Raw genomic sequence first — 15773 nt, 5'->3', positions numbered from 1 at the left:
GATGTGGCATGAGTGCTTTTGAGACAACTAAACTTTCAAGTCTCAATTCTTAAAGGTAATCCATTATAAGTAAAAGTTAAGACTGAATCACACAGCCACACCGAACAGCAAGCTATCAAAGGTCCGATGAAAGAATATACACATTAAATAAATCTACCCTTTACCAAATTTGAAAGTTTAAAATTTCAGCACAAAACTATTTCAATATGTTTGAAAGTAACTTCACATACAGTTATCAGTATGCGTATGATAGACGGTTGGAATAATATAATCCCCAAAAGTTTCTCTTAAAATAAAGAAATACATTATACCTAAACACCATACTTACCAGTAATTTCCAATTCAATAGTGTGTATAGCAGTTCCAAATGCATTAAAAAGCGTTACAATATAATAAGTAAAGTCCTCTGCTTTCAGGTCATGTATAATCAGTGTAATATTATAACCATCTAGTTGTACTTCCTTTCCATGGAACACATCTTTAACAATTGTTGGAGAACTAGATGCTTCATATTTTGCTGAATTTAATGTTATTGGACTTCCATCAAGAGTCCATATTAAACTGTTGAATTTCGGAGAACTATACACATTAACATATATCTCTACTGCTTTATTAATTTCACCATACTGTTTGTAAATGTTATCAGATGTAAACACTGGCAGAGCTGAAATAATATGTAACTTTGTATGAGATAGATAAATGGATTAAACAGATACTGAGCTAGATTGAGGGATTCCTTTGTAAAGTATTAATTATTGAACATCGTATAATGATGTATCACTAAAGTTAATAAAATTTAAAACTCTTCCAAAAGAAATTGAGAATTGTAGAATCTTCATCAGATGTTAACTTTACTCTAAAAGATTGGACGAATCACAAAATTTGGATTGTCTAGTATGTTTTCCAAAATGGAAGAAAGAATTACAAACTCATCAACAACTAGTACTTTTCCTCAAAAGGGAAGAGAGCATTATAAACACCTTGAACATCTAGGAGTTTTACGTCTGCAAAAGGTAAACATTTCACACTATTGACCATCTGGTACTTTTTCTCCAACTGTATAACAGACTTAAAATGTGTTAATGCCCTATAAATGATTAACTATCAGTCCTACAATATAAAAAATAAAACCTCACAAATGTGTAGAGTTTGGTTTATCAGTGGACACAGTCATTCATTAAAATCACAGAGAACGAAGACACATAATGCATAGAACAGATGAGGGCAATACAATTCGCGTTTATCAAATTATTACAATAATGCATTACCATTCACGGTTAAATATCCAAAACCTGTTTGTTTAAACGTATTGTTTTTGTCCTTGATGCCATTACTAGCTATGCACACATACTCTCCACTGTCCTGGTATCCTGATAACACTGGGACATCTGTTAATTTGAGTGTTTTATTTCCTTCAAATTCTCGTATAATCTTTCCATATTTGGACTTGTGTTGCCATTTATGATAGGTATACCTGTCTGGATTGCCACTAGGATTACATGTTACTGTTCTCTCCAAACCATTCTGTGTATATACAGAACTGTTCACTATAATGTCTGGAGCATCTGTCGTCATAAAATAATGATTGTGTTCATAGAAGGAACAGTCATAACAGAAAATGATGGAAAATAAGGACATGAGGCGTTGATTAGTATAAGTTTATAAACTCTTAAAAGAACAAAGTTGGTTGTATGTTTCAGGGCTTGTCATATATACTAGATGTTTTAATGTATGTGTTATCATTAATTTTTCAATAATTTTTAATTGCTTCTGTTTTTCCTTTCATATATACAATGCAGATGTCAAAAGATAAACATCAATATATTTAGAACATGTTAACCAATACTCGAGGGGAAATAAGATGTTTATAAAGAACCATGTATATATTTTTCTAATCAGTATAAATAAAGCCATCATATACCTAATTGACAGTTGAAACGGTAGGAAGTCTTGCACATGCATGATGCCATAAGTTCTACAAATGTGTTCCTTCCACTCATTTCGATGTTTTTACAACTTTTTTGGTTAAAAAAAACTCAGTAAAATTACAAAATATACCGAACACAGAGTAAATTCAAAACGGAAAACCTTTATCAAATGGCAAAACTAAATGCTCAATCACATCAAACGTCTAAATAAGAACTATCATATTTCTGGCTTCGTCCATGCATTTTCTATATCGAAAATATTGGATGAAACCTTGTTTTATAGGCAACTTGCACTTGTATGACAGTCGCATCAAAGTTCCTTTACATTGGTAATAAAGTGTGAACAAAACATACCACTTGTATTTTTGTCTATCTGATGCGTTAAGCCTTTTTCAACTGATTTTTATAGTTCGTTCGTATGTTGTACTGTTATACCACTGTCCCAGATTAGGGGAGTATTGGGATCCCGCTAACATGCTCAGCTCTGCCACATTATTTATGTATGTGCCTGTCCCAAGTCAGGATCCTGTAAATTCAGTAGTTGTCGTTTGTTTATGTGTTACATATTTGTTTTTCGTTCATTTTTTTACATAAATAAGGTCGTTAGGCTTTTCGTTTTAATTGTTTTACATTGTTTTTCGGGGCATTTTATAGCTGACTATGCGGTATGGGCTTTGCTCATTGTTGAAGGCCGTACGGTGACCTATAGTTGTTAATGTTTGTGTCATTTTGGTCTTTTGTGGATAGTTGTCTCATTGGCAATAATACCACATCTTCTTTTTTATAGGAATAGTTGGTATTAATATCAAAACTTGGGGTACAGCAGTCAACCTTGTGTAATAATGTTAAAAGGGCCATGTTTTATGTATATGTTGTGTACAAGTTGCGTTTTTGTACAGGTTATAACATGTGAAAAAAAACTCACACATGTTATGTCAATTACAAAATATTGCTTCAAAATGGTTTTAACTTGTACAAAATTTGAAAATAAAAGTATGTTTCTATTGTTACAACACATGCCATTAACCTCAATGATAATTTTATCATTTTCGTTTTGTTATTGTTCATTCTTGTAAATGAGATACCTTTTTTAAACAGTTAATATATTGACCAGATAAATATTTTTCATGATAACGTAATACCGTAAAGACTTTTAAAATTCACATGTAGTCAATTATTTAACATTTTTCGGTATTCTTACCTGGTATTAAAACAGAAGAAGACTTAGAAGCAATATTTGAAGCATGTTCTATATATAATCACATTGATAGTGAAGACCATTTTTTCGAGACACGTTATTAAACAGACACTGAAATGGAAACTGACATAACAATTTCAGAAATGGACATTATTACTAACACAAACATTGAAACTGATTGTTAGTTAAATGGTCATAAATCAGCAGACACCACTGAACAAACAGTTGAGTTAGAAATGGAAAGTATGGTAATTGAAGGAATGATGCTAACTTGGTTAGTGAGGAAGTATCAGCATGACATCTAATGTTTAATTTCCTCGGGGGTGATAATCCTGCTGTCAATACCAGTGAGGGTTCATCTGAAATTTCAAATAGTGACATCAAGCGTGCACGATAAATGGACCTTTCTGGCTAGCAGGTACAAGCCCATGCCTTGACAAAAAACTCAAAAACTAGATAAACTGGTCTCTCTTAATGTGATAACTTTATCATTCATTTTTTGTCCATTGCTATGGGCCATGTATATGAGAAAAATATAACAGGCTAAGGGATGAATGTGAATGAAATAGTCGGCAACACAATTCGAACTGTAGACTTAGTTGGACAAATAAAGGGATACTTTGTAAGTGTATAAACCCGGTTCAACTTCTTGTAAATGCAATTTTAAATGTGTTTGAAGTCCCAATGAGTGATATAAGTGTTATAGAGATGGTCCTTAAGATGTCAATGTAGAAGAATGACAGTTTTATACAGCTCAAAGTTGTCACATGTATCTGGCTTTTAGTAAAAAGGAACATAAATATTGTTTCTAAAATGTATGAAAATTAACTATTTTTTGCATGCTGAAAATAATTCACCTTCTTCAACATTTGATTATTGTTGTTTATTATTTGATAAATTTCAATTGTTAATGTATATTTTGTTGTATTATTATTTTCAAATTTTATACAGGTTTAAACCATTTTAACGCAATATTTTGTTCATGTTTAACATGTAAAGGTACTTTTGTAATTGGGATAAATTGTATTTTGGCATTGTAAAACATATAACATTTACAATATTTCAACTTGTACACGACATATATACAATAAATAAACGATATGGTTCTTAACTTACATCTAACATTAAGCATTCTAGAATTCTCAATAATATCTCCATGTACAGAAGTTGCCTCGTTACTTGCTCCACAAATCAGCTTTTTACCATTATATTTTTTATTGATATTGTACGTCAATGTAGATGTTACAGTATATGTGTCAGTTGTTGGATCATGAGTATGTGGTAATGGTGTCGAATTGTTTGTAACATTGGTTCTACCATCTCCAAGTAACCAGTATATCGATGCAATTGGACGACTTCCAGTTGATGTACAAGTTATTACAAGTGGTATGGTCTCTTCTGTCTGTACTGAGTCCGAGCTGAATGTAGGAGGATATGGCTTTACTGAAATAAGATATAACAAATTCAGAAATTAACTGCTTCATAAAAATGTTGTTGAATTATCAACCAAAAATGAAATCAATACTTTTAAAGTTCTCTCTTACTTTTTAACTGTTCTATTCTTGAAAAAAAGCTTTTCAAATTATTTCTCTCTTTGGTAGCTATTTAGAAAAACACACATGTGATTAATAGACCCGATGGAGTCATTTCTTTAAAAAAATCTATGGACACCATTATGACTTGGTTGTCAAATGCATGTTTTTTATGTGTCGTGTCAGTAGTAAAATGTTTGATACCTACAAATCAGTTTTAAGACTGTTTATGACGTTTTCACAATAAATCTTTTTGGTGCGCATACAATGATAATTCATTTAAGGAGAATTTCATTTGATTGTTAGTTTTTGTCTTGGAACCAGTTTTCCGTAACTGTGTGTTCTTAATCATTAATACAATGCTTTGGTTTTTTTTTCTTTTAACAGCTATTTTGTGCTTCGTTCCAATGTAATGTGACGAGCAATTTCCAACTGATTTTTTACAGTTTGTCATTGTGTTTTGCTATAATTCAGTAGTTGTCATTAATTGATGTTTGCAATATCTATTATTCGTGTATTGTGCTAGCATTATAGCATAAATCAGCCAGTTAGTTTTCTCGTTTTGATAGTTTCACATTAAGACTCATATTGGAATATTTTGTTACTAAAAATACGGTATTGAATTTTGATCGCTGAATGTTGTATGGCAATCTTACATCCGCTCAATGTCTCATTGGAAATCATACCATATATCTTTATTTGATATCTACCACAACAAACGTATGTACAGTTTTAGTTATCCTCTACTTGTCTTTTTGAATATTCGTTTTACAGTTTAGTCTATTATTGGTGATATCCTTTTGACTTCTCTCAGTACTTTTATCCCGTCATTGTGTAATTGGCTATGGTTTAAGTTTAGTGCAAACATATTTTGTTGATAATTACATTATCACAATTTGTTGTCGGTATTCGCAAAACTTACTCACATTTCAGAAAAAGTCTTGCTGAATCAGTTAATGGATAATAAGATATCTCTTTATAACCTGCCAAACACGTTACATTCTGACCATCATAAGATCTGATAACTGATGATAATGTATACTGAACAGATTGTTTGGCTGTTTGAACGACTGATTCTGATATCATTAACTTTACATCCGGTGCTGGGTCTCCTCCTACCACAGAACATCTGATCATGAGATTCTGTCCCTCTATACCATTCAAATACTTGTCCAACCCAACATTTTCTATACTCATACTTGTTGGTATATTGGCTGCAATATTAATTATAAATTACTAAAAGTAAATCGGTTTAGGTGACACTGAGATGCTCATTTTAAAAAGATCGCTTCAAAAAAATCACCTTTCCATGTTATACCTTCATTCCACTTCTGTTACTCTTATCTCTAATGTCCCTAAAACGCAATTGACATCAAATAATTGAATACAAAAAATCTTTTTTTTAAATGACAAGGAATCGTTTAGTAAACTAACAAATGGGAACACAAGAAAAAATATAAAAAACAAAATTCATGACTTTTTCAATTCACTTATTTGTCATGGCTTTCCATGTCCGTTTTCTGCTTTTATTCACGACCCGGTTAACTTCGGCCAAAACCTCAAAAGTTAATATCTTGCGATCAACAACCGATGAATGAAATAATATTTGTCGATAATACGTTTAGAAGAGTACAAAATAAAAACAAGTGGCTCTCCAAAGCCTAAATCGCTCACTTGTTATTATTTGCCGTAATCTTTCATCAATTATTATTTTTCTTTCAATATTATATGTCATTCCAGGAGGCTCACGAGTACAAAAAATACAGCATTAAATTAAGCATTTGCTTTTTCATTACAAATTTTATTTATTACACTATTGGTTATTACTTTATAATATGGTAAAAAAATTCACACAGACAAATTGATTGGAGTTGGCCACAGATGACTTTTAAAATGTTTATATCATTTATAAAGCTCCAAATTATCTCCCTTTGATGAAAAAAAATCATTTGTTGACTTTTAAATTGAAATATCTTTTTTAACTCATCGGTGACCCATAATTTTTATTATTGTTTGCACACAAGTTGAACATAAACTAAATAAATGTAAAAATTAAGCAATTTCTGTAATTTAGTTCTTTTTTTATTTCGATATTACCAATATTTCTCCTATTAGTTCAACAGAAAAAAAGCACATTGACAAACATTGATGCTTCTTCCCGAGGCAGATTGTGAGCTTAAATGAACGGTGACCCCATATTTTTATTTCATATTTCTATAAGGTATACGATAAGTTTAATCATAGAAAAAATAGCGAAATCCTATTTTACAAAAAAAGTTGATTTAGACCCGCGGACCCCTTAAGGTAGATAAGTTGTCTAAATTTTAATCCAGAGAATTTCTTAATAATTTGCCAAATTGTAGTTTATATCCTGCTTGTTTAAGAATATTAATAAAAAGAATGGGTCACCGGACTTATTTTCACACTACAGGTTGTGCAAAATTGGCAAATTGTGTATAGATTATGCATGGAAAACCAAATTTTTGTCATAAAACGAAAACTACATCATAGAATTTTGAGATAAAATATGAGAAGATAGCTCCAATATTATTTTTTCAGATAAGAAGAAGAAATAATGGGGTCACCTGACTCATTTTCTTGCTGCATAATAAAATTTGTAAATTCCTAACACATTCTATTGTAAAAGTAACACTATCTGAATTATCTGTCCTTGTATTTGAGTTGTCTCCCCTTATTTGGCAAAGTTGCAAAAAGATGAATCAAACAAAAGTATCTTTTTTGTTGGTAAAATACAACCCTAAATTTGAAAAAACATGGTATTTTCTATATTTTAATGAAAAATTTTATTCATGAATTACCTTCTAATTTCAAAATTTGCACATTTTATAAAAAATCTAGACCTTGTTTTCTAGTATTTCAAAATCCAAAATGGAGGAAGGCACCCTATCCACCTTAAGGTCTTCGTATCTGTCATACTCCACAAGTAAATAAACGCGTTTTACCCATATGTTTCGTTTTAGCCAAAGTGGGTTTGTTTCTTGACGTAGTAGGAAATAAAATACCAAATTTATACTAGATTCATTTTGGAAGATTTTCTAAAGTTAGACAACAGACATATTGACGTGTAAAATTGTACGTAAAGGGCAATAGTTTTTGTAATGTTGACTTATTTGTAGATCTTACTTTGCTGAACAATTTTTCTGTTAACAGATTATTTCTATATATCATAATACTCAAGATAAGAACAAAAAATGTAAAATCCTTACGATTAGGGGCAGCAACCCAAAAATGGGTCTTTTTTTTAAGAAATTAAGGCTTAAAATTAATTGTATCATAGTTACACCAATAGAAAGTTGGCTTTTTTAGGTGTGATGCTATTTATTTTGGGTCATCCTTTTAATCTGAATAGACAATGGAAAATTGGATTTTGTCTAAAAGATACAATCCGACCAAAGGCAGAATTGAACTTATTACCAGGTTTGTATTAACATAAACAACATGACAGATGTCACATGTGGAGCAGGATCTCCTTACTATTCAGGAGCACCTGATAGCACACCCAGTTGTGTTGGGATTCGTTTTACTCAAACTTGAGTCTTTCTATTTTTAGTTGTGTGTATTATGATTTGTCTATTTGTCCTTTTTTAAGCCATGGCGTTGTCAGTTTATGAATACATGTTATGGTATTTATAAGAAATTTACGATACATAAAAATTCATCTTATGTACAATGTATGTTATATAATTGATTTGAAACACGCGTTTCAAATTACCCGCATGTACATTATAAGCGCTGTGCCAGTATCAAATCCCTGGCTTCTTCTGCACTTACATTTAAATATCTGGTTCTGTTTTTTTTGTGTATTCCTCTTGATTTGGATCTGAAATTTTATTGCTATTTGATTTCATGTATAAATGTGCCAGTCACAACAGCTTATAATTGCTTCGTTGAGTTGTTGCATTAGATTTGGCTATATGATTTCAAAAAAAAAGTCTGGACGAAAGATAAATTTTCAGAGATAAAGGTCATATCTTATCTGATTAAAACGTTACAGAGACGTCGAGAATATTATAATTAAAATGACCGTAGGACAATCAACAACATCTATATACTTACTAATAACAGTAAGTTGTTGTCTACTGATTCCAGCTGAACCAGACTGTTCACATTCATAAGTCCCTTTATCAATCTCTCTGACATCAGATATACTCAGATGATATTCTCCTGCAGTATGATCACCTGTAACTGCTAATCTGGATTTTAATTCTGATGGTAATTTAGGGTTTATTACTGGCCCAATTGTATATCTTATTGGGTAGCCGTTTGTATGTTTATTCCAATTGATTGCTCTCTCCTTAGTAGCAGTGTATGGACATTTCAACTGTATGATTGATCCATGAACTGCAGAAACTGCGTTCACTTTATTATATCCTAGAGTGATAGCAAATAGTTTATATTAGAGGTCGATCATTTAAATACGTATCGACCGTATCATATACGTTGACGTATCCGCATCTGTAGATATACCAAAACACAGTATTTGATCCCAAACTTAAATGTATGTACTTCTATAATGCAAAGGGGCGACTGATTAATTTCTAATGCAGAATTTACAAAACAATCAGGAAATATCGAGTTTTTGTTAAATGTGTAACCCGAATTTTAAAGATATTCTGGATAGTTATTACCAATGTAAATTCAACTGATCGGGCGGAGCTTGCGTTTTATTTTGCATAAGGACAGTCTACTTGAAGATTTGTGTGATAAGGATGATTGCCGTTATAATTATTACTGATTTCTAATCACCTATCAGTGTCATCAAAGGAATTTACAAAATAATGACTGGACACTTCATTGATGAGTTTATCCAAAAACACCTATCTATAGATGGACTGGTTTATTATGAGCTAACCGGTTAAACTCCGCCCAGTCAAGTGAAAAAAATCGAGTAATAGAACTGTTTACAGGCATGATAGGAGTAAATACGGTAAAATCGTATGTTTGTGTATGAACTTGTACTGACGAAGAACCAACTTGTTATTTGACAAATTGAATGATACTTAGTACTTTTCTATTACCTTTTATGATAAAATGGCAAATGAACAATATTCTAAATTCCTTACATGTATATAAGTAGTACATTTGAATTTTTGTGTGTTTATTAATATCCGATCTTGAAATACTTTTTTAACTAGATTATGAAATGATTTGGTACGATATTTCAAATGAAGCATAGTCTTATTAGTAAGCTCGGGATCACATAATATATTATGATCTATCTGCAGATGCGGGTACGTCAAAGTATACGATACGGTTGATACGTTTGTAAAATACCGACCTCTAATAACAAATATGAATACATTATCTCTCAATTCAAGTAAATATAGATTTTTTTTAAATAATGTTAATTTTATTATCGAAAGTTTTCGTCTTAAATATACATAAATAAACTAACAGGTAACGGTAAAAGGTATCAATCAACTAGATAATGTCTAAGCTATCACAAATACTGGTAACTAGAATGATACATAACAGTTTCGTCGACCGTTTGTTAGTTGTAACGTGTTTTGCAACGGCTATGATTTTTCGCTCAGTCTGTCAGAGGCCTTCTTGTGGGGATTGAAATTATCACTTGTTACACATTTCGATACATTAAATGAAACGCTCTTTTCACAAAGCCTTGATGGAATTTGTTTTAATTATTTTCTATACCCTCAATTACAACAGTTATTTTTAAGATTAATTATGTTCAGGGCTGCTATCATTAAATAATAATAAAAAAAGGTTTATTCATTGTTAAAAATTTTTTTAAGTTGATGGGGTTAAATCACTCCCCATCTTAATGAATAAGAGAACAAAAATTTCTACGTTGTGATAATTTAAGAGTGGCCTACTATGTATTCAATGCATATACATGTGGGTTTTGTTTATGAAGAGTTCCGGATATTGAAAAAAAAAATCAATTGACTTGTTTGTTACCATGAATCGATTCATTCATTTAGATATTAGCCAGTTTGCATTATCTTCAAGTCTAACACAATTTTTGCAAATTTTGTATTTAGGCCTATCTTACAAAACTTATATTCTTGTGATGTATTCTTTTGTTGAAGAATGAATGTTGCACCCTTGTTTGTCGTTTTTTTTTGTGTGTGTCTAATTGATGTTTAAGACAACCTAACTATCTCCTTTATTTATATTTAAAAAAATACGAGATGGCATCAATAATAATGCTTGACACAAAATAACAAAATAATATACACAAAATTTTACATTTTATCAAAATAATAACATGAATAACGTAAATGCAAATTTCACAAGGTTTAATTCGAATAGCTTTTGTCTTTCCAATCAATCGCAAGTACGAAAAAGAAGTATATTCTGTCTATATTTTGTATTTGCACAACGTTTAAAAGTGAATAATGCAATCGTTCTAAAATAAAATTTTAGACCAGATAAAAGTTAGAACTTTCACCTAATCCTTCCTAGTCAATGAATGGCAAAGCTACACTGTTATGAATTTCATTTTATATGCTATTGTCAATTTGAGCTCAATTAAAAAAAAAATAATATATAAACCCCTATTCCCATATCTCTGGAACTTCCAAGATCGACCGAATTTAGCATGTGATCCATGTTATCTATGAGTGGCCATTTTTTTTACCAATGGTACGTAAATGGGCATCGTCGTGAAAATATTATCTACAATCCTGCAAATGTTCATAAGAACTGATTGCATACATTTCTGCATCAGCTTAGAGTAGCAATGTTATAGTTTTAAATGATCCTTAAGTTCTAGGAATCTCTTCCATTTTTATTTCATATGAATTTATTATCAAAACCAAACTGGCTCCTTTTAGAAGAAAATCCTATTCAGACTGTCTATCATAGTTCCATGTTTGATATTATAAGTACATTCTATACTATTAACCTAAATAACATATACGAGAAAAACAAGGAAAAAAAATAATGAACTGTATGTATAGTATACTTACGGATTAAAGTGAGACAGAAACATAAACAAATCGACATATACATCGCCATTTTATCAACTTTGTTCTTTCTGATTTGATCTATATTTAACCTTCGAATAAAATACTTTTTAAAAAAAGGTAGATAAAATATATACGTGAATAAGAGATTAAAAAATTCAATGGTAGTCATGATTAAAATTAAAAAAGACATTTGAGGTTCAAGATATATATACCTAGTATAGCACATAGATTTATGATTACAGTTGACGAAATACAAGGTGTATATCAAAATTGAAAAAAAAACACAATACAGATACAGAGGGTTTTCGAACAATCTGATGTCTTGTATAATATTTAAAAAATAGAGAACCACAAGATTTTCTCGAAAATACAGAGCATTTTCCTTATGTTATAGTTCTAAATAAGTGCTTTATCATATTCTGATATATAATATATAGCAAATTCGTTCAGTTGATAATCTTGAACGTTGAACTACAAAATAATGGGAAAATGCGATTAGCAGGTTTGCACAATATAATTTGTTAATCCGCTGCATCATAGTGCTTTGGAAATATTCATGTCGGGTGTTTATAAAACGATTTAACTTATCCGCAATTACTCCATACTCCGTTTTTTTTTAACTCACTCTGCTATTTTTTGCTCTTTTTTCACTTTTAGCTTATAAAAAGATTTTTAGGATAAACTGTGTGCTGCAATTGATATTTTCATAAATGTTCTGGTTTTAGATCAGGGGTTACTATTAATGCTTCGAGAATAACAGACCAACATATAATTGCAGTAAAGTATCAACACCATAAAACAAAACGTCAATACTTAAATATTCCCAAGATCTCTGTAAAGGCCAATAAGACAGTTTTTTTTTTGTCTAGTTCAGAATAAATAGCTGATAAAATATGATAAACGGAAAATAAAATACCATTAAGAATTAGTTGCTCTATAACACCTTATCGCCCGCTGTAACTCTTCATTTGTTTCAAAGTCCGTCTTAGCAACCACAATAAATATTGTCAGCATGTACCTAAGTCGATCGTCCCTTTGTCAACACCAATACCTGCTTCAATAATATTCAAATTGTCCTACCCTAGCTATCGGAACGAAAGTTGCATGTTTCATTTAAACTTATTACATGACTGTCGTTCATTCGATAAACATTTGCGAAAACTAAGTCCATACCTAGGATTACAGTTAGACTCACTATTAAAGTGTTCGAAAAACAAAGGGTCATCTAAAAAAATTAGTGTACATTAGAAATGAATGTTGAAATCGCATATTTTTTCAGAATGTAAATAAGTCTTTTCGACGACAAACTAGCGCAGGACATAAGATTACACCAATTTTGTATAGCTGTCCTATTTGTTGCCACAAAGTCCCAAATAGCGTTCATTTATTATAATTATCCAGTGACGTATTCAACATCTTCTCTGATGTGTGTTCTTATTCATTTCTGTTGGTTTTTTTTAGGTGTCAAGCAATACTGTATGTTCAGATATATTTTGTTACTCTCCAATAACAGCAGAAAATTACTTTCAGATAGATAGAGTACTTCTTTTTATGGTTTTGTTCTAATTTGTGTCTTATCTGCGTATAGCAAAATCAAAACATTTCGTTCAAAGAAAAAACTCGACAAACGGTTCACTAGAAAATCACGGGAAAATTCGATGATTACAGAACATAATTATCAAATCAGCCGCTGTGCATTACTTTTAAACAATAAATTTCGGACGTCGTCCATCTTTCACACAATAATCCGATTCAAATGGTGTGAGTTTTGTCTCGCCTGGAAAAAAAGTAACAGAAAACGAGACATAGTGTTGCTTTATCGTTGACAACAACGGCGGAGGAAGCACCAACAATTGTAAAGTTTTCTGCTCAAGTAAAATTGATCCATATGGATACTATGTGTGATAGATAGATCAATGACCGTTTATATGAAGTTGCATTACTGTCAGTACGTGTATGTTTGACAACCATGTTGATGTCTTGTTTAATAAGTCATGGTCCAGCGACTTTTGATTCATTAAAAATGTTGCAGTCTATCATATTATCTTTTTATCCAATCTTCTGCACACTGGCCAGGCCTATCTCTGTAACAACAATCCATGTTAACAATTTATTGATGTTTAACTGACTTTGATCATCGGAAAAATTTACACATAAAATGTGTGATGTGATGGACAATGTCAGGAAAATTTTACCGGTCTGATGCTTCGAGCATACATGAACAAGACCCACTAATGTTTATGGAAGCTAACTCCACACATTTCCTAGATCTTAATGAATATCACTATAAAACAAAATTAAAACCACCCGTTGCCCTTTGTTTTTAAAGATAGTAACATTCCAACTATTTGAGCACATCTATCTACGTATGTACTATGACAATTTAAAAGATTTTCGAGAATAGTATTGGACATAACGAAACACATTGATAACGGTGGAGTATTGATTTTTTTCTATTAATATACTAAAAAATTTAGACATAAAATAAGAACATAAGGATGATAAAATTATACCTAACGGCAAGATTGAATGACATGGAGAATAAAAATCTTTTCAACTCAATGCCGCTGTATCCATTAATTTATGTTTAACGAAATGTTCCTGTGAATTCCCTAATAAGGCCGAATGAAGTACAAAGTCAAAGAGCAAAGAGGAACTAAATTGCATTAATTTGTTTGCGTTGGCAACCTATTCGCAATCATAATATATATGCAACAACAATCTTTATTTATCAGAGCTTGTTTGATAGTTAACCTGATGTTAAAATTCGATGTTAAGTTATATATGCTCTGTTTGTACATCAACATCACTGTTTTAATAGTATGCAAATGTGCAGTCAATAAGAGACAGATAACCTCTAGGAAGTCACGATTCACTAAAACAGAAATCTGGTTTCCTGTGTACCTAAGATGTAACATATCTACCATTCAATGGAAATGCAAAACCATAACCGTGTAAAAATGTATGTACATAATGTTCTTTGTGTTGACTTTTGGTTGTAGTTATTATTTTGGTGGTGTGACACATGCACAGTAATGTTTGTTCTTATACTTTTACTTATCCACTAGTTTAGTAACTATAATAAGAAACATTTAGAACTGCTAAATTTGTTTATACCCGTTTAAAATTTCCTTTTCAAGTCAGTGCGTTCAACAGTTTTCCTGATTTACCTTCGTCGTTATTGCTCAAAATTATTATAGTCATTGTCTACTCGTATGCGTGAGGAAATTTATGATAAGAAAAAGATTTTTAAAAAATCCAGCCTAGGTCAACTTTGTTCAGATTGAGAATCTATAAATAAAAGTAACTGTAACATTTGTTTTTATTAAATTAAAAACAAAATTAAACAAAACACTGTAACGGCTCAATAATCAGTAAGCTGAAAAGCATTTGTACTGATAAGGTTTCTTTATTGAGACAAGCCAAAAATTCGTTACAATGATCAGTACATTTTAAATCAAAGTGTGAACGATTTCTTTTTCCGTCGTTGATGAATTTATTGTCTTTTGATGTCATACCACCAAATCATGGTTACTGAAGTTTGTATACAGATTGAATAAAGGGAGAGATTTGATTGGTATCATTGATGATAAATTTTGTCTATAGTACTGGACAGGGTAGAACTTTACTCATGCCAAGTATTACTTTATTTGAAACAAAGATAAATTCTGCACAATTTTGGGAAAAGTGCAAATTTAACAAAGACTAATTAATAGGGAAAATCAATGGTGGTATTACACCTTTATGTAAATATGTCTTTTGATTACATCAATGATTATAGTGAAATAAAAAATCATTTAAAAGAAATAGTGTTTGTAAGGGTGTAAATATTTGTATTTATAAGTCAATCAACTAAAAGGAAACATGAGAGCCATGGTGTAGGGGTTAGTGCATCGGATTACTAGCACAAAGGTTCATGTTTCAAATCCCGTCCAGGGACTTAATTTTCGGCTCTCCCTTGACACCAGTTGCGAGTATGGTCTCGAGGAAACGATGATAGTCAGTCAGAAGGGGACGATAAATGACTGACACGTGTGAAGAGAGGGCTATATCTCTTGCACGTTAATCCTTGCAGATTTCAAAAAAAGAGAAGGCTAATGCCACTACAAGGCAGTAATCGCATTCGCAAAGTGGAAAGGGATTAATATTAATATAAGTTGCA

The sequence above is a fragment of the Mytilus trossulus genome, unplaced genomic scaffold (genome assembly GCF_036588685.1).
Source record: "Mytilus trossulus isolate FHL-02 unplaced genomic scaffold, PNRI_Mtr1.1.1.hap1 h1tg000024l__unscaffolded, whole genome shotgun sequence".
Taxonomy (NCBI): Eukaryota; Metazoa; Mollusca; class Bivalvia; order Mytilida; family Mytilidae; genus Mytilus; species Mytilus trossulus.
Note: the sequence above shows the minus strand (reverse complement) of the source record.